Here is a 23,713-nt window from a genome sequence, read left to right on the forward strand (position 1 = left end):
TTTGCACTCACAGGGCTTATCTCACTCTCCAAATCGATCCTGTGAGCGTCAGGGAACGCGAGGAAGTGCCCGGGGCTATTCTGCCCTGTCACGCACATGTGCTTCATCATGGCAGTGACAACTGAGGGGAAACCTGCAGGTAACTTCTCACAGGTCGACTTTCTGCATGCCTGCCAGGGTTAAGATCAGAATAGAGCTGCTAACTCACCGAGATCAAGGCAGATGCTGACGTGCCAAAAAGGGACTTTCCGATAGTCAAAAATGTAACCCTTTAAAATAACAAGAACATTTCAAATCAGTGACTGACTCACAGCCTTTATAGTTACATTGGATGTATTATTGTTATTATTATTATTATCATTATTATTATAATTATTATTCGTGACTGAGCCCCGGCGATTAGACCTGCTCTGAAGCAGAGCAGGTCATCGCAAGGTGAAGACCATTGCATTCAAGTTTATTGTGATCACTTTTCTGACAGTTTGACCTATTCCCTTTAAAGCAAGAATATGTAGTTATTTGAACATAATGTGACTCTTTATATATATATATATATATATATATATATATATATATATATATATATATATATATATATATATACATACATATATACATATATATATATGTATACATATCTATATCTATATCTATATATATATATATATATATGTATATATATATATATATATATACATATATATATATATGTATATATCATTTATTGACTTGTTGCAGGAAGAGTACCCCTGTCACAGTCCAGTTCTAAATAGTACATAATTTCATAACAGCTCTCCTGTCCTGGTATAGGGACTCTAAAACTATGATTAGCTACGATGCTCCAGTTTGAGACAACACACCTATCCGGTTCTATACCTCCGAGCATAACGTCTTTCTGAGACTCTCTGCCATCATGAACATACACAGGATAGCTTGTTATTGCCTGACAGGAGAATTTATTGGGTCAAATCTCTTCGAGGCAGAACAGCGAGCCCACTGACCGGGTCACTACACGAAAGAATGAATTTCATTTTTCAAGTTGTAATTTTAAATGGTGAAAATAGGTGCAAAGACTTCAAATTTGACAACTCTAAAGAGCAAGAATTTCCATTTGATGTGTATACACTATATATATTTCCAGATACCTCCTGTAGAGATGAGTGCCTCGAAAAGATTGTAATGACTATGGTAAATTAGCTAGAAAAGCTTCAGTAGAGTGAGCTGTGTACCACTGCTGAACTGCCAGCAGCAGTGATGAAAGCAACGAGGAGCTTTGGAAACCACCTGTTGACTTCTCCTTCAGGTCATGGCTGCATCCATTTGTAATAGTAGTGATGAAGAATGCCTGATGTAATGATATCTGAACATCATCACTTCTAGCTTTCATCTCTTTCAGTATTTTCCTGTTAAAATGTCAGAGGCAAATAACCAGAGGTCACTATGGTAGCACTGTGTTTTGGCTGACAAGGCTGGTTGTGGTTAATTTCAGGTTACAGTTTTCAAATAGTTTTTTCAAGAAACATTCCATCTAAAATGTAATGTTTTGTGTTATGAGTTGTGACATTAGTCTGTAAAACATACAGAACATTTCCCTCTGTGTTTTTTTTTAAATTAATTTTAATTAATACAAATCAAAATCAGAAAAAAAAAAAAGGCGAAGCCGTGTCAATCAACACATCTTAAAAACTGAAAAATTCTATGTGACGCTTTGGGTTTAAAACAAAAACAGTGCGTGCGTGAAGCCGGCCGCCTCGCAGCGAGGCGGTCGGCCACTTCAGAAACGAGGCCTCTCTCCTCTGACGAGTTCACACGGTTTCATCTGTGACAGACTGTATGTGCGAGCGGACATGTGCATACAAACCCGCTGGACAGAGGAGACGCGCTGACGACACACATCGGACAATTGTCTGGACAGCCCCGGGTTTGTTAATTACATTCCATTAGAGATGAATCGGGCCCGCCGCCATGTGATCGCTCCTGACTAGCAGCAAACCGAACTGTCATCCGGCTTGGCCGCGAATCAGGCAAGAGTTGAGCGCCGGGGCAAACTCTCTTTTCGCTTTGGTCCGACCGCGAGCGCCTCATTACGATTGGGTGACCCCGGCGACTCCAAATGTCAAAATGTCCCACGGCAGCGCCTCTGTCCCCCCCCCAACCCCCTCACCACCCCCTCGCTCTGTCCCAACTCTCACTCCAAAAATCTTTTCCCAGAAGCTCACAAAATCCTGTATTTTCCAACTCTCTATATATAGACGCCGACTGCCGAACACAGCCCATGTCCAGTCCATGAGAATGATGCTAATGAGTCTCTCACATAGACTAATGACCTAACGTGTTAGCTGAGCGCTGTTGACTGAGGTACCTTCTGCGTAAGCCTTTTTATTTCCTTGTCTGGCCAAGTTCCACAGAGGCCCTTGCCAAAGCGAGTCAGCAGCCCGTGAAGGCTTCTCCCCTTCATTCTCACCCTGATCGGGCATTTTTTTCCCCCCCAGGCCCTTACAAATTCTGAATAACAGTACAAGAGCGTCAGATCCTTTTTTTTTTTTTGTCTTCCACAAGAAAAAAAGATTTCCAGGAATCTGACTGAACAGTCGGTTCTTCCCCAGGAGAGAATAGGAGGCCTGTTTCACAGTGGGCTATGTGACTGCGCCAACTAAAAAAAAAAAAAAGAAGCTTCTATCCTCGAAAAACTGTTGTCGTCAGTCATTGTTTGTATTGGCCTGTTGAGGAGCCCGACGACGAGAAGAAAAGTGTGACAATTTTTAATGAAGGCGGAGGTGTTTTGTCTCTGTAGATCACTGCGCAGGAGGGAGTGGGGGTCGGGGGTGTATCGCGGATTATGCAAGGAAGCAAGTCGCTGACAAGTTGGTGCTGAGCTTCGCTGCGAGGATGACATTTCTGCACTGAACTGCATCCAGGATGTTTAACTGAGTGCCTTACCCTAACGTCCTGGAATAGGGGTAGGCAAACCTTTTGACTGGTGGAGCCACAATGGGTTCTAAAATTTGACAGAGGGGCCCGGAGCAGGAGCAGATGGATGGAGTTAATGCTGACCCACTTCATAGGAAAAAAAAATATTTATCATCGGATATGAAGAAAACACGTGAAAACACCTTAATTGAAGGTGTTACAACAAAATATGTGTCTTTGAAACCCTATAGCATTTAGCTCTTTATTGAAATAACTCTTAACACACTGACAAAATGGATGGAATACAGCTATTTTATGACTGCCTTAATAACTAATTGGTTAACTTCTCCAAGTTCGGCCGGCTGGATTAAAAATCGTGATGGCCCCCGGGCCGTAGTTTGCCCATGCCTGTCCTAGAAGTAAGCAAGCGCACGGAGGGCTCCGTGCGAGCGGCCCGCAGGCTGCCGCCTCCCCCTCGCCCCCCGCGGCTGACGAGGCTTCGCCTCATCGGGTCGCTGCGTGACAACGGCGTTGCTATTCTAACCCAACCAAGTCTGTCATTAAAAGTCACTGAAGCTTAGTCGTCTCTCCCCCCTCGTGTTTATCTCCCCTCCTCCTGTGGGAGGTCGAAGGTGAACCAGTGTTCAAAGGGAAGTGGCGGGCCTCTCCTCGGAGGACCCCCTCCGCAGGCCCTTGTCTTTGGTGTTTCCACAAGGACGTAATGATGACGGACAGTCATGCATGACGGGCCTTGGAGGTGGAAGTCACGCGAGGCGCCGGATTCCCGGCTTCCCGTCTTCGCGTGTCCGTAAAAATCCGAGTCAAGAAAAAAATATATACAGGCGGGTTAAAAATCCATGTTGGGCAGTGAAGCCAACTGGAGAACTTCTATGTAGCCTTCGGCGTTGCGGCTGCTCCTTGGAAAATGAAGTGAAAGATGATGGGTAAACAAAATGTAAAAAATTCCTGGCGTTGAGAAAAGTATTGCGTTGCATCGGTTTCTTCTCTCCAGTCCGGTTGATAGAAACATGTTTTTTTTTGTCAGCTTCACATTGCTTTTAAAGTTCCAGTGCGTAAAATGTGGCTTGATTTATGATTTTGATATTGGTAAAAACTTAACATACTGCCCAAAAATACATTTATAAAAGTAAGCAGTAAGAAGAAAGTAAGAATGCGATACCAATACAAGTATCGGTTATCGGTACCGATACTGGGGTTGAGTACTCGTAAAATACCACAACAGGGATACCAGTTGTATATGTATGCATATGATCATTTTGTTAAATTTGCGTACTGCAGTAAAACCTGTGACAATTACCATTCTGAGGAATGTTGTTCAAATAACATCCGTGGAAAAAAAATCTGAGAAATTCTATCATGTGTAATGGCCTAATTAAGTACTCGGTCTTGGTGAGTACTGAAATGCACATACTCACACTCGACTCGTTCTGTCAAAAAGTGGTATCAGAAAACAAAAAAAGTATACACTCGCATTAAAAGTACATTAAAAGTTATTTGGTTTTCGTACCCTTAGAACAGTTGTGTATGTGCATATGTATAGGAATACACATAGAGCAAAAAGGGTCTTGATTCTAGCTAGCTGCCTTCTTACGCCGCCATTTTTTTAAGGAAGCCTGCCTGACAGTGCTCCAAATACAAAACATGCTATCAGGTGACGTCCTTAGAGATTTTATACACTGGACCTTCAGTTTGGTAGAAAAAAAACACTGTCGCGTGGAAATACCTCTAGCGGCCCTGTCATGCACTATCAAAGGGCCTTAGGAAAGCATTAACTATGAGAGCCTGAGATATATGAAAGACCGGGGCTACTGAAGATACATTTAAGCGAGAAAGCAGTAATAGGGCCAAAAATGATCTCATTTGGAAACTTGTCAAAACTAGTAATCTGCACACCACTTCTTTGTCTCGATGTACTTTAAATATCCCACCTAATAAAATGGAGGGAAAACATGTCCCTCTCTCACTACCTTTATAACACAACTGCACACAGTCAGGGAATAGAAAAGCTGAAACCGACCGTACTTGTGTAAGAGTCTGTTTAGCTCACGGCACCAAAACAGGAACACAAAGACCCAGTTAGCCCCGGGGGCTCGCTGTGTTCGTATTGCATTACAAATTGTTGTCTTGTGTTTGTGTCTTCATGGCTGAAAAGACACAAACAAATCCAGCCTCAGTCCCCTGAAGCATCAAACTGTGACTTATTTTGCCAGTCATGTGAAAACAAAGGGTGTATAAAATGCCCAGTCGCGACGGAGGGGTGATCTAATTCCGCTCCCCCAGGAAGTGAAGGTTGTCAGCGGCGCATTTCTTCTACGCGCGGGACCTTCTTCTTTGGATTCTTCTTTTCCCCATTTCTCCATCCGCTGTCTGACTTGGATGTCACGGAAACAGGAATTTTTTCCGAGGAATTTTATCACGCGGCGCGTAACCAGATAGTCGCCCAGCTGGGTTGACTGCAGCCTACCGCAGAGACGCTCCCCTTCTTCTTTTCTCACGTCCACGGAGGTACAACTACAGCAGAATCCCACCGGCGTTTTCTTTGTTGTCATTCGAGCAGTGATATGGATAATAAGCTTAACATGTTGTTGTTGTTGTTGTTTTTGACTGCGATACATCTCTACAGCCTTGCCATGGATTAGAGCCATGATTTGGAATTGATACATTCGGAATCGCTTCAGGTCGACAAGAGACTGCTGCTGTATGACACTATTTCCTTTTGATTAATAGCTTAAAAGCAAATCTTCTGAGTTGAATTTGGGTCGGAGTGAATCCATGATTACGCTGCACATGAAAGTCATTTGCCTGAAAAATTCAATCAAAGAGAGACGCCAGTGCATTGGAATACACACAGATTTCAAACCGGCTTGGGGTGTTCAGTTAAGTTGCTGTCAAATGAAAGAGTAACAATGCTTTTTTTGGATGATTCCCACAGCAACAAATATTATTTTGTTGTTTTGTTTATCCTCACCGCAATTAGTGATCAGAGTTGGATGAAAAGTTCAGAAATCTGTTGAGCAGTTGAACAATACAGAACTTAATGTGTTAGTTTTTGAAGAGTTGAATTGTGTCGAATGTGGTTTGTGTCACATTGTGTGTGCTGGTATGTTGGTGTAACAGGAGGAAACATCCCTGCCCTATAGTCCCATATGAGAGTCCATTGAAACTCAGAGCTGTATGTCCTCAGCTTATTGTTTCACATGGGGATTGGTATTTCCTTCAGGCCAGTGCTTGTTGCTGATACAACACAGTCCATCAGATACAGTCATATGGGGCCAGAGCAGGTCACGTAGTGGCTTGAACCTTTTTTCTTTTTTTTTTGTTGCTTTGTTTTACCATCAATTGTTCACAATGATTGTACTGCTTGTTAAGAAATCCCAGAGAAAGCCATCTCACGTATCACAAATTAATGGTAAAAAAAAAAAAAAGGGGTTCCACTGTTACAGCAGAGCCTGTTTAAAACCATAAAAAAAGAAGTGTGCAAATGCTCAACTTCATATCTTTGCTGTTTTATATAGATTTAACTTTATTTTTATATGATATTTTCCGTTTCTACTCACACTGGCATTTCAGAAGAAAATATTTCAGTTCCTAATTTGTCAGCTGAAGGAAAGAAGGGGGAGATTTCCAGAGAGAAATAGCCTAAACACGTCTGTATGTTGCTGTAAGCGAAACAAACTATTTCCTCTCCACCCACATCCCCCATCCACCCCCAAAGACTAAAATCCCCTGGCAGAAAATAAAAAGCAAAGGTTCCCAACGGATTTAATTCTATTGAGAGAAGGAAGGGTGGAGGAATCCAAACAGAGCAGGACAGCAAAACATCGTTTATCATCTCACCTAAAGGCCAACACAATCACCTTGTCTCACGCAAACATTTTGAATGTTTGCAAATTCATTACAAAAAAAACTTCATGTAAATGCCATCTATTATACATTTAAGAAATGTTTTAATGCGATTTAACAATTAACAAAAATGAAAAGAAACAAACAAAAGTTTTAATTTGACAACAAGCTATTTCTTTTTAGTGCAGGTGAAGTATCTGATCACGCAGTTATTAATGTAGCTGAGGGTGTGTTCCGTGAGATCAGGCTTAAGTCCAACAGATGAGTGCGAGCCAACCGTCTACATATTTTTTTCCCATTCGGAAAAGGACAAAACTGCAAATAGGTGAATGTTTACTTTGGGTGACACATTTCCTCAAATGGCTGCCAAAGTCAAGCAATAAAATAGAAGTAGGCACAAGCCGCATCTTTGAAACTCGTTAGACTTGCATCGTTCCCGTCTTTGCTATATTAGGATGCAAATTGACGTCACGGCAGAGGAAACGGAACAAATAACAAAAAAAAAAACGTCAGTGATGGACGCTATTTTTATCTCTCGTCTCGATTTGATTCATTTGAGCACCAGTCCTTTGACGTACGTTTTGAAATCATTTCTAGAGTACAAGCTCAAACGTGAAATTCAGGGGCCTGACGCTGGTAGATCGTATTAAAAAAAAGCTGATTTCGCCTCTTTATAATAAAAGATACAAGCACCGTGTGCAATACGTGGCCGCCCCACCCGTCGCGGGTCGCGGTCGGGGGGACGGCACAAACTGTCCCACACAAAAAAAAAGACCTCAAACTGACTGTGACACGCTGCAGACAGCTCTGTCAAGCATGACGTTCTCATGGTGTTGCCACAACACTGTCAGCAGCAAGTCGCAGCTCCCTAACTTGTGGTGGGTAGAGGTGACGCCAGGGGTCTTAGCACACTTGGACAATCAATCTGAAAGGCAGCAAAGGATTGTTGGGGTTGGGGGGTTTAGGGGTGGTGGCATGGTAGAGTGAGCAGTGAACCGTAGGACCAGTAGCATTTCGGTGCAACAACGGTCACTTTGGGTCTTGCTATTCTGAAGTTCTGCTTTCTTTGTAATTGAAAGATCAGTTGGGTCTTTTCATTGTGCCAAGTGCTTTGAGACACCTTTGCGTGATGATGATGATGATGATGATGATGATGATGATGATGATGATGATGATGATGTAATTTATTCAGGTATTACAAGATAGTTTTCAATGCATGTTCCAATGCCGTCATTGATAACTGGTTTGTTGGTTTATGTCCTATTATGGCCTATTCAACTCAACGCAACAAAGTTACACCGCAACTTCTTGCAAACAGCTCCATGATGCATTTAGTGGTGAAACTCCAGCCATGAATAATCAGGATCTGGTGCTAGACTCCTGAAACTGGGCCACAGAACTCAACAGTGTCAATCAGTCGAAACCAGAAAGAATCCACAATCCTGGCGTGTGAACAGCGTCCAACCAGCCTGCCTCTGAATCCAAACATGATCGTGCCTGCCTGCCCACATTTCTATCGAGAAGCGTGAGAGTACTGTTGGCTCGCTCCAGTTAAAGTTAGTGGTTAAGCGACGGCTGCTGCCTTTGGATGCGGCGCTGCTTGGTTGCTCGCCGAACACAGGCGCTCGCTGAGGGTTCCTGCGCCGCCACAGTGAACTCGAAGCTTGTCGTAGCGAGCGGCACAGCGCAGCTAAGCAGTGGCTCCTGAGCCTTCTGAGGTTTCAGGCAGGATTATTGTGCTGTAAACACTCAAGAGGGATAATGATGTATTAACCAATATTTGGCAGCTTATATATAATAGTATTGATATGTACTAATAATATTTTAGTACTATATATGTATAGATAGAGAAATTATATGTATGTATGTATATATATATATATATATATATATATATATATATATATATATATATATATATGTATATATATATATATATATATACATATACATATATATATATATATGTATATGTATATATATATATATATATATATATGTACTAATATATACTAAATTATTATGTACTAATAATATATTAGTACTATATATGTATATATATAGAAATTATATAGATGTATGTGTATGTATATATATATATATTTAATTTCTATATATATATACATATATAGTACTAATATATTATTAGTACATATCAATACTATTATATAATATACAGATACAGATTTACTATATTATAAATACACTCTATATATGTATAGCATAAATATGTATATACTATTATCTCTAAATATGCTATTAGTAGAATAGAACGAATACATTTGTATATGTGTATACTGTCAGTATCAAAACAATGCTCACTTTTTAATTGTATCCGTAGCTTAATGTAGCCTGAACATTTATGTATGTATGTATGTATGTATGTATGTATGTATGTATGTATGTCTGTATGTATGCATGTATGTGAAGACATAAGTAAACCCGACCCCCCCCAATCTCCCTAAAAGGAATGCTGTCTCTCTTAACAACCATGTTTATGTTCTGGACCCGATTTAAGAAAAACATACATGTGCGCGTCGGCGACTCGGTTTTCGGCGGACCTGCAACACAAATGTTGACAAGCCTAATTGAGGTCAAACATGTGAAGGTGTCTGTCCTCCAACACCGCCTGGGTGTGTCTAACGGTCACTGGCACAAAGACGGACATGCACTAATAACTCCGGCTGGACTCTAATTAGACGCCGGTGTTTGGTTGGGCTGCATTAGTGGACTGTCCTGCTTGTGATGAGAGGAGCCATTCATGTCTTCGGCGCAGATGGAGAACGGCTCGCAAAACAAAAAACTCACTATGCGAAAAGTGTGCAGCGCTGGCATTGGCCCTCTTCTAATGCAAAGCTTTGCAGCCGCTAAGATGCATATTAGTTTCGCGTGCATTCACAGAGGGTGTCTTCTTTTCTGTCTTGCGCTGCCGCAAACAATTCTGCCATTTGTGATCACTTAGAAGAGAACCAAAGCTTCCGATCTTTCTTTATTCTTTTTCCCTTGCAGTCGCGTCTTTCACTGTGTTCCCCAGTTTATGTCTTCAGCTCACACCCGGCGATTACGTGGCTGCCAAGGTGCTTTTAGTGTGCCAGGATCATGTGAGAATGTTTCGTTTGTCTGACTGGCTTTAAAAAAAAAAAAAAGAAGAAGAAGAAGAAGAAGAAGAAGAAGAATGAAAGACATGCTGTCATTGTATCGGTACACATAACCGTCTTGTCACTCCGGATTACTTCTTGTCTTTGATGTGGACTGACAGCCCCAGATAAGTTTTACAAGAGGAACACGCGCTTCCTCTGTGTGTTTGCGTTGTCACTGCTCCAGGTGGAATCGAGGGAGGCTTGATTCGTCCGTGTGCTGTCGCCGCACAGTGTCCAAGAATCAAATGCGACTGCTGCTCCCCATCAGCCCCCCAAACTCCTCTTTGTCTTTTTTCCTTTTTTGCTCAGGTTCACATGACCCATGCAATGTTCAGGTAGATTTATGAATGGTGCGTCTGCGAGGCCTTGCCATTCATAAAAGTGTCGGCCTTCTACCCTGCGTCTGTTTTGTTTTTTTCCTTCTTCCCTCTTGAACATTCTTTGTAGTTTACATTCCTTTTTGTAACCAGGTAATGGCGTGCGTATGTGCGCGCGCGCGCGTGTGTGTCAGACTTGAATGAAACACACTAAACTGGATGGACAAGGGTTGCTGTGCAGAAGCACGCGATGCTCAGGCTTTGTGTCTCTTGCAGCTGCAAACGTATGCGTGCATGCATGCATGCATGCATGCATGCATGCAAAAAAAAAAAAGTGCATGAGGTGCAGAGGGACTGCACTTTTTTCTCACACCTGGATTGGCAAAAGCACATTTGTGTTGCATCTATTTGATTGTTGTTCTCATTTTCTTTAAAAAAAAAAAAAAAAAAAAAAAAAAAAACAGTGCACGTTGCCTGCTGTTTCCCAACCATTCACGGACTGACTGTGTGATTTATGAATCGCATGACTTGGCCCGGGCCGCTCCGTAAAATGGGAGCAGATGAGGGTGTTTCAGAGGTAAGATGAGCTGTCGGCGAGTTATTGTTGCAGCGCAGCCATCACGTGTGGCGGCTCTGCCCCGACAACTCTGTTGCGGCGTCTTCTCACGAGAATTTCCCTGGAGGGAGGGGATGCTGCGCCACGCAGCCGCAATATCTAATGAAGAATCTCTCAGAAGTGGCTATTAGAGCCTGTTACATCAGATAACAGCCTTGCGTAGAAATCAAGGTTGTTTTTTTTTCCCCTCAAAGTCTCAGTGGACCTCGAACGTGTGGGACAGGAGTCGTACAGTATAATGGCACGTAGGAGGGAGAAAAAAAATGGGGTGACAACGCAGGAGATAATATGAGAGGTGCTTATCTGAAACGTCAGAACATTTGTGAGAAGCGTCTGGTTGAGAGAACTCGCAGCATTCTTACGTCCAGCTGAGTCACTCGCAGTTCAGGCAAGGTAACAGGTTTGGTTCACGTTCGTCACTTATGAAGATAAATGCAGCAGCTTCTCCAGACTTAACCATAGCAGTGTCACAACATTTATTTAAGCAGTCTTGGAGATCAATTAAAAAATAATAATAATAATCTTTTTGTGGCTTATTGAAAGCTTTGGGATTTTGTGTTCTGATGTTTTAAAAAGTTGTCTTCTTTTTCTTTTCTTTTTTCTTTTTTTTTTTTTTTACAACATTTTAGAGAAATTAAGGGACACATTTGTCACAAAATGTAGTTTTGTCTCTCCAGGGTTTTTTTTTTATGGTTGCTTTTACAATGGCAGAATGAACTACGGCATTAGTGAGCTGATTCATTTATAGAACTCCCCCTTCTGTCTGGCTATTAAGGAAGCCAGACAGAAGAAATAAAAGTTTGTTTTATTTCCAGTGTGTCTTTGGTATTTAAATACATTTTTGCTGAGGGACCTATAACACATATGAAGGTTGCAGTTCATTAAATACAAAAAAAGGAGCATGAGTAAACCTTTAGATTGTTGCAACCACCACTTACGTAGCATGAAAAGCTACAAGCAAAATAATTGTTGTGACTGAGGACATTTTTAGTCTGCTAACCGTGCTTAAATATAACCTTTGTTTAAAAAAAAAAACATTATTAATGTAGCCTCTTCTAAGCCCCCATGCTATGCCTTTATGGCTAAACGCTTTCCTGTCTATTTGCATGTGCCTAGATCTACTTAGGTTTTATCTTTTGAATGTACCTTTTTTTTCCTTCTGGATGCCGTCATATCATGGCTTAGTGACTGCGCATGAAAACTAGCTTTGTGGCTAACTCTGGTGTATTTACCGTTTTATTTTGTTTTAATAAGATGCACTGTCCCCTGATCAAATAAACTAAACTGAAACTTTAGTGAGGATTCTTCATAAGGGTCACTATACTCTGGATTTATCCGTGATACCAGAGATTACCAGACCTGCATTGTTCTGCGTCCGACCATGGAAATCCTTATCTTGGCTCAAGCAATGACCCCAAGAGTGAATTCCAATTCCTCCCTTAACCCTCAATTTCAACCCTCAATCTCAAAAATGAATGTCTCACAACGTCAAGTTGAGGGACGAGTTTAAGGGCTGTATCGCCCTCAATATTCGAGATTCCCCCAGCACCACACTTGGGAGTCAGGGCTACCCAGAAGGCATTGTGTATTTTCGCCAAGACATCTTCGAAAAAAATGGCGATGAAAAAAGCGAGCTACAAATGGAAGTATTTTCTTAGTTAATAAAGATATAAATATTACGAAACCATTTGATTGTCTTAGTTTAAGACTTTTTTTTATGGATTATTGACATAGTTGTTGCGTAACATTTTTTTTTTTTTTTTTTACTTTACGATGTTTGTCAGCCGGACCGGCGGTCCCGGCTTCACGTTACTTGTAGCGACGTTGTGTAGCGACGTTGTGTAGCGACGTTGTGTAGCGACGGAGGACTTCTTCCTTCTTCGTCGTCTTGACAGACTGGACGTAGCTTTGGCGTAAGGCCGCCCCCCACAGTCTGAAGACGTAACTGCACTTAAGGGGTGTCCCATTTCTAAACCCTTACACTTATTTTTGTGGGCCAAGATTGAGGGCCAAAGATTGAGGGTTAAGGGCGAGGGTTGAGATTGAGGAGTTAAGGGAGGCATTGGAATTGGCCCCAAGAGAAGCAACTGTCTCTAGTTTACACCGTTGTTGTCCTCTGTTATTTCCCCCCTGGTTTCTTAGGCCCAAATCCAACCTTGGTCAGCTTCCAAACACTATGTGCAAACCTGTACAGCTTCATTTCAGAGTCGACACCTCAGCTTCATTTTGGCGGGCCTTTTCATCGCCACCCGAGCCAGGCCTCCTCCCGCTGTGCGACTCCCACCAGGTTTCAGTAATTGCCGGCCTGCCGATTGTGGCACCGACAGCTTTCTCATTGTGTTCTCAACACCCGGCTAGCCCTCCTTCGCTGTTGACACGTGCACGCAGAATTTAACACTTTCCGTGGGACTTAGTGACAGGTCTTTGTTTTTGTATGTTTGCTCGTTGCTAATTGATGTCAACATCTCCAGCTCCTCCTGTGCTTCCTCCTGGTTTAGCTTGAAAGAAAATGGATGAGTGCGTACCAAGTGGCCTGGAAAGATTTATCGTTTTTACACTTTGGATTTTCTTCAGTTTATTCAGCTTGTTTCCTTTTGACCCGCCTGTTCCTATGATTTAATAATGACATCAACATGGATGATGTGTTTTCACAAGCACGCCGGAGCCTCACGTATTTATCCCTCCCTGGGAAAGGAAGCAATGCTCGTAAATACTAAATATTCTAATAATCTAGATGTGGACTATTGAGGTTTTCAGTGAAATACTTTGGGTGTGTTAAAAGGGTGAGACAAGAAACTGGGTCTGCTCATTTCCTTTGATTATGCCCTGTAAAGGTATAATTGTGAATACTGGCATGGAGGACTTGACTTAAACCTGCACACGCCTCAGTCCAGCCCTCATCCTCCTGCTGCGTATTTCCTTCACATGCCATGTTTTCATTTATTTTTATTTATAACATGCAGAATGTAGGTGGCCTTTGTGTTTTGCTGATCGTTGATAGCAAACCTTCCCCCACATGACGCTTGATGGAAAATGAATATCATGCCTGATAGTACAACAACAATGTCGGTGCCATTTTGTCTGCCCGTTTTTTTTTTTTTTTTTGTCTTGTTTTTTGATTCATCAAACCATTTATAGCTTCCTGGTTTTGGATTTGGCAGAATGGAGAAGAAAATCCCTGCTAACCCTCTGTCTGAATGACTCTTTGCACAGTTTCCACTGATGCTAGAGTGCAAATGCACCAACGGTGTTGTGTGCTTCACTTGCCTCTCAACAACCAGATGTCTGGGTCGAAAATGAAAGGAATACAAATTTTGAATTAGACGAGGAGCATTACTCTAAAACAGGGATGAACCGATACCACTTTTTTACAGAACGAGAAGAGGACAAGTACTTGCATTTCAGTACTCACCGATACCGATACCAAGTACTTAATAATAAGGCCATTACACATTACAGAATTACTTTGAGTTTGTGTTTGAACAACATTCCTCAGCATATTTTTCCAAGACATGGGGCAACTGTCTCAAGTTTCACTACAGTACAAACACAATTTTAACACAATTGCCATATACATAAATATGCTACTGGCATAGGTGCCGTGGTATCAGCAGCACATATTTCACGAGTGCAAGTAGAGTACCCAAACCTGGTATCAGCACCTCAGTACCGACACCTGATACCAGCATTGTTATCGGTGCATCCCTACACTAACAGGCAGGGTGACATATCAGCAGACCCATTCGGCATACAGTGTGCTGTATGGATGTCATGAGAATGACGGTGACGGAGTTTGGGGAGAATTTGGAATAAAAAAAAACGATGATCATCCAAGCTGCTGACACGCTTCCCCCTCCTGCGAGTCAGTGTGACTCACGTCGTGCCACTGCAGAGTGGCTCACCATTAAGTGTGTCCTTTTCAGAGTTGTAGCACATCATTAACCGCTTAATCACTCGTCCTGAGTCAACGAAGAATCACCCCCAACTTGTTTCCTGCGCTCGCAATAGGCGCCCTCGGGTTAACACGCCACACTTACACGCACACAGAAGAATGTGGGAGAAAAAGGTGAATTGCAAAAACCTTGTAAATACTGTTGCTGAAAAGCTAATTGGCAAAAGTTTCAGGAGGAGTGCCAACCTCTTGCAGTCTTTAGTCCTTTTTTCTGTCAGTGGTGGCATTTGTAGAAATTCTTTTACAGTTCTGTTCAAAAGTAGCATCAGTAAATCCATTTTTTTTTTTTTGCTCATAAAACCAAAACAAGATGATGTGAAATTTGGATACGGAGGCAAGTTGTCCGGTCCATGCAATGTAACCTTGCGCCAAATGTTGAAACCATTCCATCATCCTCCACTACACACTGCCTGCTAAATACTCTCACAGTTTATTATCCTTAGCGTATTTTCATGTGCGAGCTGCTGAGCCATAGCCGGGCTAATCATCCCTATCTCGCTCAGCCGTGCATCAGCACAGCTCTGCGCCCTCATGGTGGGCAGACTGCACTTCCACAGACGCAGCCGTGCGTGTCCTGGGGGCGCAGGTTGCCCACGCCGTCGTGACAGAGAGCTCTTCTGTGTGTCGTCCGCCGGTGCCTCGCCGTGCCACCGCGCAGACAACAAAGGTTCCCATCAAAGCCTGTGGTCCGGGTCAGAAGTCTCATTCCATTCAGCCAGGTGACATAAAAGAAGGGCACGGCTGTCAGTGTCCCTGAAGGCCATCTGTCATTAGCCCTTATCAGCATCTCCAGTCCTGATTCATGAGGGACCCCCCCTTTCCGTTCCCCCCCCCAAAAAAAAGACCCCCAGGAGGGTCTTTTTGTGTGGACTGTGACGAACAGGCATTCCCAGACATTTTCACATACAAAATTAGAACCCTGCGACCTGTTGCAAAATGTGCTGCCGTGCAAGTTCTAATGCTCATTTTCTGTAGGTGTGTATACAGTGTGATGTTCATTCCAGTGCAACATGTTCTGGACATTCAGAGCAACCGTGCCAGAACAAGATAATGAATGAACACAGTGGATCAATCAATCATTAAAGAATAGTACAACTGTGTCCATAACACAAACAGATTAAAGAGAATAGGCTTGTTTGAAAAGAAGAGTTGTTAGCGGTGGTCATTTGAGTTGCTGTGGCTTTTCCATGGTCTCCAACCAGTCTGCCCACTCCGACCGCTGACCCCGGACATCAACGAGGTATTTCCCTCTGCCATTGACTGGATGTTCTCTCTTACTGGGACCTTTCTCTGTGAATTCGAGATGCAGTATGAGATGCTCATACTGGTGAGACTGAAAATCCCAGTCGACCAGCAGTTTGTGAAACACTCAGGTCTGGCCACGACAATCGTGCCATGTTCAAAGTCACTTGAAAATCACACAATCCCATTTCTTCCTGCTAATTTTAAATGTCATAAAATAGTTTTCACCATGTCTGCATATCTAGATGTACACGAAGGTGATACGTTTTGCTTCTGACCTCAATCTTGCACTTTGTCAGTGTGCCTTTAAAATTGCAAACACTGTATCTTTTTATGCTTGTTTGGGACAAATAAAAATTAATTGTAAAAAGCATTGAGTAGCAGCCGGGGGACTGCCTGACTGGCTTTTATCCTTCACAAGAAATTGAAGATTTTCCCTGAAAACGTGGCCTCTCAGTATTGATGTCATTTTGTGATGACGTAGAAAATGAGAAAAGTGTATTTTGGTTATTTCGTTTGTAGAGAATAATGTGATTACGGCTGAGTAGCAGAGGCTTGGTGCACAATACAGTTCATGTGCTGTCTTGGGTCCAGACCTTAGATCCAGGTCTATTCTTCTTCCGTAGCTGCTGATCTTAACAAACCCAACGGTGCTCTGCTGATGTCAGCTTCTAGCTTCCCTGATAATGCAAGATATGGCTCGCTTCAGTGTTACGACTGTATTTAGAAAAGGAACCTTCGACTCTTGCAGGCACATTTCCAGTGCAGTGAGCTGAAGAAAACAAAAAAGGGATAAGTAATTGTTGATTATATTTCTAATTAAAAATATATGTAAATTGTACATTAAAAAAATATGATATATATATATATATATATATACATATATATATATATATATATATATATATATATATATATATATATATATATATGTAATAGAATGGGTTAGACACAGCGCTGTGTGACACAGAGTGAAAACATTTTTAATGAGTTGGTTGCACAATTTCTAATCATCGCCTCAGGCCATTTTAATTTTTTTTTAACCTTTATGATATGAAGAAAAAAAAAAAGAGTCTTAGAGCATTATCTCTGATCTCTCTAATTGGTTGAAACGCTATTTCTAGACTCGATAAAAGAAAACATCAGAGTCACTGTCTGTGACAGATGGGCATGATGAGTGCTCTGCAAGTATTTGGCTGTGTGAACAGGAAGTGACATTAAGAGGGGAAAACTTTAGTGTCGTGTGAAAGGGCGAGCAGGCGATGGGTCCGGGGAGCTGCCATGTGTCCTGCGTGTCGACACCAGAGCCTCCATATGGAAGCTTTATTTAAACCTGTCTCAATAGACACTCGACATGTCATGTCATCAACACTCCTCCTTGATGAAGTTTAAAAAAGGTTCCTTCAAACAGAAAGTGTCAACAGCCGGCGCTGTCAAAGTCAAGGAGCCACGCAACGCCATCTGTTCTCCTTCCCGCGCCGTGTGCTCCCGCGTCACATCATGATCCAATCTTGGGGAGCAAGGTGAGAGCAGACTCGGGCGGGTTTGTTTTCTCACCCTTGAGGGGCAGAAAGTGCAGATCACTCAAGTGGAACCAACTGGCCAGTATTTATTAAAACAGCCTGGACATAGAACTATGGATACATTCCCCAGAGAAAAGTTTTTTTTTCTACTTGACATCTTTTTTTTCTTTTTTCTTTTTTTTTTGTTGTTGCTTTATTTGGCTTTAATTTAATGCAACCTTCCTTTAAGAATTTTATTATTTTTGTATTGCGAAATTAACTAAAATAACTAACACTGTCTCATCCAAGAATAGAGCGACACATGTTCTGTTTTGGTAACAGTTTGTATCTAAATTCAATTTGTTTTCATTTTCACATTTTCACATTTTGAAATTGTGAGAAGCTGACGCCAATGAAAGGTTACATGACAAATCATTGAGACATTGACATTTTTTGTTGTGGTATAACGACCACTGCTGTTAGCTTTTGTGGCAATTAATAGTATGAGATAAAGAAATTTATACTGCAAATTTCTACTGACCTTCTTGCTGTAATTTTGTGACATGACCTGAACTTTTTGCATTTTCTACAAATTTAAACTGGAAATAGATTTTTTTGGTGTTTGACAGTACTACTAAGATGGTTCCTAAATTACATTAGTTTTATTTTTTTATTTTTTTTGATGTTGTAACAGTATTGCAGTAAGTATTATTTTTAAATGGGTAAAAAAAAAGCCCACCCTGAGCCAAAAATTAAGGTTTTAAGGTTTAAGGTTTTAAGCACTTAAACCTGAAAGTAAAATGAAGTGCTTCCTTTTACACTTCGCACTAAATCTGTGATGTTTATATATATACATTCATATGTATGAAAAATGAGTAATAGACTGTATATAGGGTTAGGGTTCCTTCACATACATACATACATACATACATACATACATACATACATGTATTTTTTTTCACAATCAGGAGGCAGAAATGAACCAAGTTTACAAGCTTGTGTGAGTAATAATGTGACACATGACAGGGCGAAGCTCTTTACCGACAGAAGCATCTCATCTTTCGGAGTTACCCTTCAGGCTTTTTCCAGGGCCAATGTTGTGTACAAACCTATGATGTCAGAGTTTCAAGATCACTCGGGGAGGTAATTGCTGCTCCGTTTACATAAAATCAAATGAAACATGTTTTCCAAAGAAGCATGCCCTGTTTCTGGCACCCACATGAAATGAGGTTGTAGGTTCTCACCTATAATTTGTTGTCATAGCTTTTAAAACAAACCCAACCTTCTGCGAAACCTCCTGCGGTCACTGCCTGCTGGCTGGCTCTTCTCACCGTGACAGTTTTTATCAGCGTGGTAACGCGTTTTTTTTGTTTGCCCCGTTCGAGTTGGAGGGAAGCATCAAAGTCCGTGATAGACCTTGTCCGCCCTCCTGTCTCTGCCTGCCTCGTCTTGTCCTCGTCCAGCCAACTCGAAAATCGCACCTTTGGGATACAGTGACGTGATGTAGTACGTTCTGTGTAACTCCAAGGGGTTAAGTTGTATCTCTCTCACACTCACACACATGTACGCACGCACCAATGTTAATTCAAGACCACTCAGACCTTGCGATGCCTCAGCTGAAAAGGAACATCGCTTTCAGAGGGAAAAGGAAGGAAGTGGCATTTTCAAGTCATCCACTTTCAGGTCTGAGATCACAAACTACAGGATTGTTGTTCATTTGATGACCTCATCAAAGAGGCCTTTAATCACCTCATAATTTTATGATGGGGGATGATTTTCTTAAGAGATATGTAATAAATTATTAGTTGCATTATGGAGCCATTTTATTTTGACATTTTATCATTAACAGATATCGGTTTTATATCTATTGAATGATATTCTATAATCTCAATAACAAGAAAAATCAATAGCCACATCTTCTAAAGTCATACATAATAGTATATATACTATATATTAATTTGTTATATGCTAATGATTTTGTTGCTGTTTTTTGTTATGTTTTTTTGCTTTGTTGTACAGAGGCAGTGTATTATATTACAATTTTTGTGTTAAAACATCGATCCCAATGCTGTATTTAACTGGGTAGACACTTTATATTTGTTGTCTAGGAAAAAATGTAATTTGTTTCTGGTGCAGAAGCCAACCAGACACTGGTGAGAAACTGGCAGGGCCGCAGAAGTGAAACAGGGTGCCGGGCTGCGCTCCAACCTGGTCAACTGCATCGAGGACATGGCCGCCAGATCGTGGGAAGTGACCTCTCCCGACTAAGCCACATGAGCCCCACTTCAATCAATCAGGTTGTAATTACACAGGAGAGCTGCTTAGGTTGATTCTACCCAATTAGTGGGGATTTATTTGCTTCTCCAGTGATTCAACCCAAAGAGTGAACAATGACTCTTTTTCTTTTGGAAAACTTTTAGAAAGGATTTTATTTTTAGTTGTAATATTTCAAAGGCAATGCAACACAATAGGTCATTTCCTCTGATAATAACCGAATAAGGATGAAGGCTGAAGCTTATTGCTTATTAAAGCCTCATCTGCACTCTTGCTGCCGTCCTGGGATCTCTGAAAGACTCAGCTCTTAGCTTGAAAAATGACACTCACATGGAGCAGCCAAGCACAAGTGATTGTCTGGGTAAACTCTCTAGGCCCCGGTCTGTATGGGTTCCGGGTTTGATCAGAATCTGTAAAATAAAAAGGACCATCCATCACACAAAAGACGAGAGGCTGAAGATACAAGTTCTGCCATGTTTGCATAAAAAAGGTAACTGCGAACTGGAAGACATGAAAGTGAACACCTGGCTTCAGATACTGTCCCGAACCTGTGAGGCATCCGTATCCTTCGTGACACCGCAAAGGGCTGATTTCCGAGTGTCTTTGGTGGCCTGTTTGCATTTTGGAGAAGTTCAATGACAGGCTAGACGTACACACCGCTGTCAGAAAACATCGGTAAAGAGTTTTTTCTCCTCATATTTTGTGTTTCACATTCACATTCAGCACATATTGTTGCCTTTCCTTGAGTCCAAACCTGGGCGGGATTGGATGAGGCTCAGCCCTCGGAGCACGGCCTGTTAGGGTCGTACTCCAGTGACCTCTCTGCAGCTGTGATGGTTCAGTGGACGGTCAGGGGAACTCAGGTGTATCGGCACACAGACAGGGGCAGCAGCAGACCCTGGCAGCCTGCCAGGAAGCTCTGGGAAGTCCTGTGCTTTCATGGGAAATGTATTTTCTGTGGTTTTCCGAAGCCCACCGGGACTTTTGCAATATTCACACGGATCTAAACAACGACGCTGATTAAAGTCACATTTAAGTGCAAGCGCTTGACCTCCACGGAGCACAATTTACATAAGCTTTGCAGAACAGCATATCGCTCCTTGATCATGGAGGGAGCGTTATATAACCGGCTGAAGAGGCACCGTCCTGCCCCAGATCATCATGTTTTTGTTTGTGTGTACGTGCAGGTTGCCAGTCTCCCTTTGTTACCATGACAAGTGCCATTAGACACACTAGTGTTTCTCTATTTAGACTGTAGTTCATACATTCCCCCAGCCTTGATAAAATCTCACATCTATGTGTGTGTTTGTCTCTAAATCAGAGGCATGAGGCTTGATGGGACGACCACGGCTTAGAGAGGCCAGCTGGGGTCTGGTTAGCTCTTACCGTCCTTACTGGCGCTGCTGCATCGCTGGCATATTTGGATTCTATTCGATTCTGTTGCATCTGAGGAATGGTCAATTTGTCATGGAAGATAAGACACAATTCTGGATTGCATGCTTCTTCTTCTTCTTCTTCTTCTTCTTCTTCTTCTTCTTCTTCTTCTTCTTCTTCTTCTTCTTCTTTCTTCTAACAGTGCAAACACATCTCTTTAGAGCACCATACCAGCTGAAGAACCCAGAATGCTCAAGAATAAACCCTGTACTTGGGCAGACCCGAGAGATATTTTTTTATTCATTGTTTTTTTTGTTTTTTAAATACTTCTGCCTTGCATGCAAAACACACAAATAGATCTGCGCCATCTGATGCATGACATCTTAAGAATAAAATGAAAATGAGGAGAAAGTCACAAGAACACAAACATTGGTGTACAGATCACTGTACACATCGGGGGACATGTGATACAGATCACATGTCCCCCGATGTGTTTTCCCAAACCTTTCCACGCCATGGTCCAACAAAAAGCATTAGCATCTGGCCAGGGACCCCTTTCACAAAGCAACAGACAATGCAACAAACAAATAAACAAACAAACGTTGAGAATGTTTATTCTTCTAACCCTTAATTATTAATTTTATTTTCTATTCAATCATTGTTACATTTGTTTAGAATAAGAATACTATAAACTAACATAATCATGGCCATTTCTCTGTGTGGGGATAAAGCCGTACGTAATGTGTGCTGCCTCATATTTTCTTACTTTCGTTAATTCTTCGGGGGGGGGGGGGGTTTACAGCAGTGTATTACACAACTGGTCTGTCTGTCTTTTTTTTCTTTCAGTGTCTTTGTCACAAACCTGTCCATTTTGTACCACCTTGGCTAGCTTGTGGAACAGATCACCTTGGTAAATGGTGCACACAGGTACGTTTTTATTTATTTGATAATAATAAATGAACAATTATTAGATTATATATGATTACAATAATAAAAAAAAAAGATAATTTGATTACATTAATAATTTGCACTTTGGTTCTCCTCTCCAATTTTCTGCGGTCCACCTAGCGCCCCCTGGCGGGCCCACCTTATAAAACCACAGCTGTAGCGGACCTTCGCTGGAAGGTATTTTGACATGAATGACACTTTACTACTTTTATTACTACTGGCCTCTCTGCACGGGATTCTGTGTGCAACTCCGGTGTCGTGCCAAGGTACTTACCCCCGTATTATCAACAACGTTATGCTATGGACACACGAGACATTTATTAAGAATGTTTTTATTCTGCAGTATCCTACGTGTTGTTGAAGTTTATATGAGGCTATTTGGTGCACTACAATGACAGTGTCGTATTTATTTCCTCCTATGATTTGACAATGTTATAATGTACCACGTAGGCTAGACAATTACTTACACTGTGAAAACAAGATCACATTGACTCGAAATGTAAGCTACATTAAACTGAATGCTGCACTGTTAAACATATCGTTGTAAATTATTCTGAATTTCCCCTTCAATATTAATAATAATAATAATCATCATCATATTATCGTATTGTATTTATAGTGCTTTTCACAACACAAAACCACAAAGATACTTACCAGGCTGGTCTTTTGTCTTTTATTTTGTGAGATTTCAGGCCTAATATAACTGGTGAATATGGAGAATTGATACACTATCATCTTGTGCTTTAGTAACACTGGTGAATATGGAGAAGATTCCACTCTCCTATAGCTGAAGTTACAGGGGATACTTCTTATTTCAGAGAGCAGGTTTTTTTTTTATTATTCAAAGATTTGTTTTATAAAAGGATGCTCAACTTACAATGCAGGGAAGTAAAATGACAAAATATACCAAGACACAGCCACAGGTCCTTGTCCTTTGTGGGTTTTTGCTTGTTGTTTTTTTTAATAGTGAAAAGCACTATAAATACAATACAGTATATGATGATTATTATCAATAATATTGGAGGGGAAATTCAGAATCATTTACAACAATATTTTTTAACAGTGCAGCATTCAGTTTAATGTAGCTTACATTTCGAGTCAATGTGATCTTGTTTTGACGGTGTAAGTAATTGTCTAGCCTACGTGGCACATTATAACATGTTGTTCATTTATTTATTCATTTATTTAGTTGAAACCGAAGCGTAGAAGCGTTGCCGCACCTCCCTGAGTGCGCGCGCGCGCTCCCAAGGCCAGGGGATAGGGATCCTAACGGGGGCAACTACCTTCCTTGGCACGACAGCTGCCACCCACGGTGCTGAAAGAGGAGTCGCGTTGTGCAGACAAAAGACATCGAACCTCACCGGTCCCTTCAGACGCCAGCTACTCACTGAGGAGAAAGGAGAGTTGTACTAGCACTGTTCAGGAAGTCACTTCTTCTTCGTCCACATCAGACGGGGAATTCCATCTTTATATATTTTTCAAGTTCAGCACTCAGGAACTCACTGCGCATGTTTTCCGTGTCTTTTTAAGATTAAAGTCAATTTAAAAAAAAAATAATAATCTTTGTAGCTTGT

At 41.5% G+C, this 23,713-nt stretch overlaps 1 long non-coding RNA gene across 3 annotated transcripts; it reads left to right on the forward strand.

The window, feature by feature from the left end:
* Positions 1-5,019: 5,019 nt before the first annotated feature.
* LOC142904169 (uncharacterized) lies at positions 5,020-22,879 on the forward strand. Of its 3 annotated transcripts, none has more exons than XR_012929353.1 (4): positions 5,020-5,436; positions 19,680-19,840; positions 22,038-22,118; positions 22,260-22,879. It is a non-coding gene; the product is annotated as an uncharacterized LOC142904169 (long non-coding RNA). The 3 variants fall into 3 exon arrangements; XR_012929354.1 differs by lacking the exon at positions 5,020-5,436 and adding an exon at positions 18,501-19,049; XR_012929352.1 differs by lacking the exon at positions 5,020-5,436 and having other exon boundaries at positions 18,501-19,840.
* The last annotated feature ends 834 nt before the right edge of the window (positions 22,880-23,713 follow it).

The sequence above is a fragment of the Nelusetta ayraudi genome, unplaced genomic scaffold (genome assembly GCF_046127955.1).
Source record: "Nelusetta ayraudi isolate G7.1 ecotype Tasmania unplaced genomic scaffold, CSIRO-AGI_Nayr_v1 ptg000122l, whole genome shotgun sequence".
In the NCBI taxonomy this organism is placed as follows: Eukaryota; Metazoa; Chordata; class Actinopteri; order Tetraodontiformes; family Monacanthidae; genus Nelusetta; species Nelusetta ayraudi.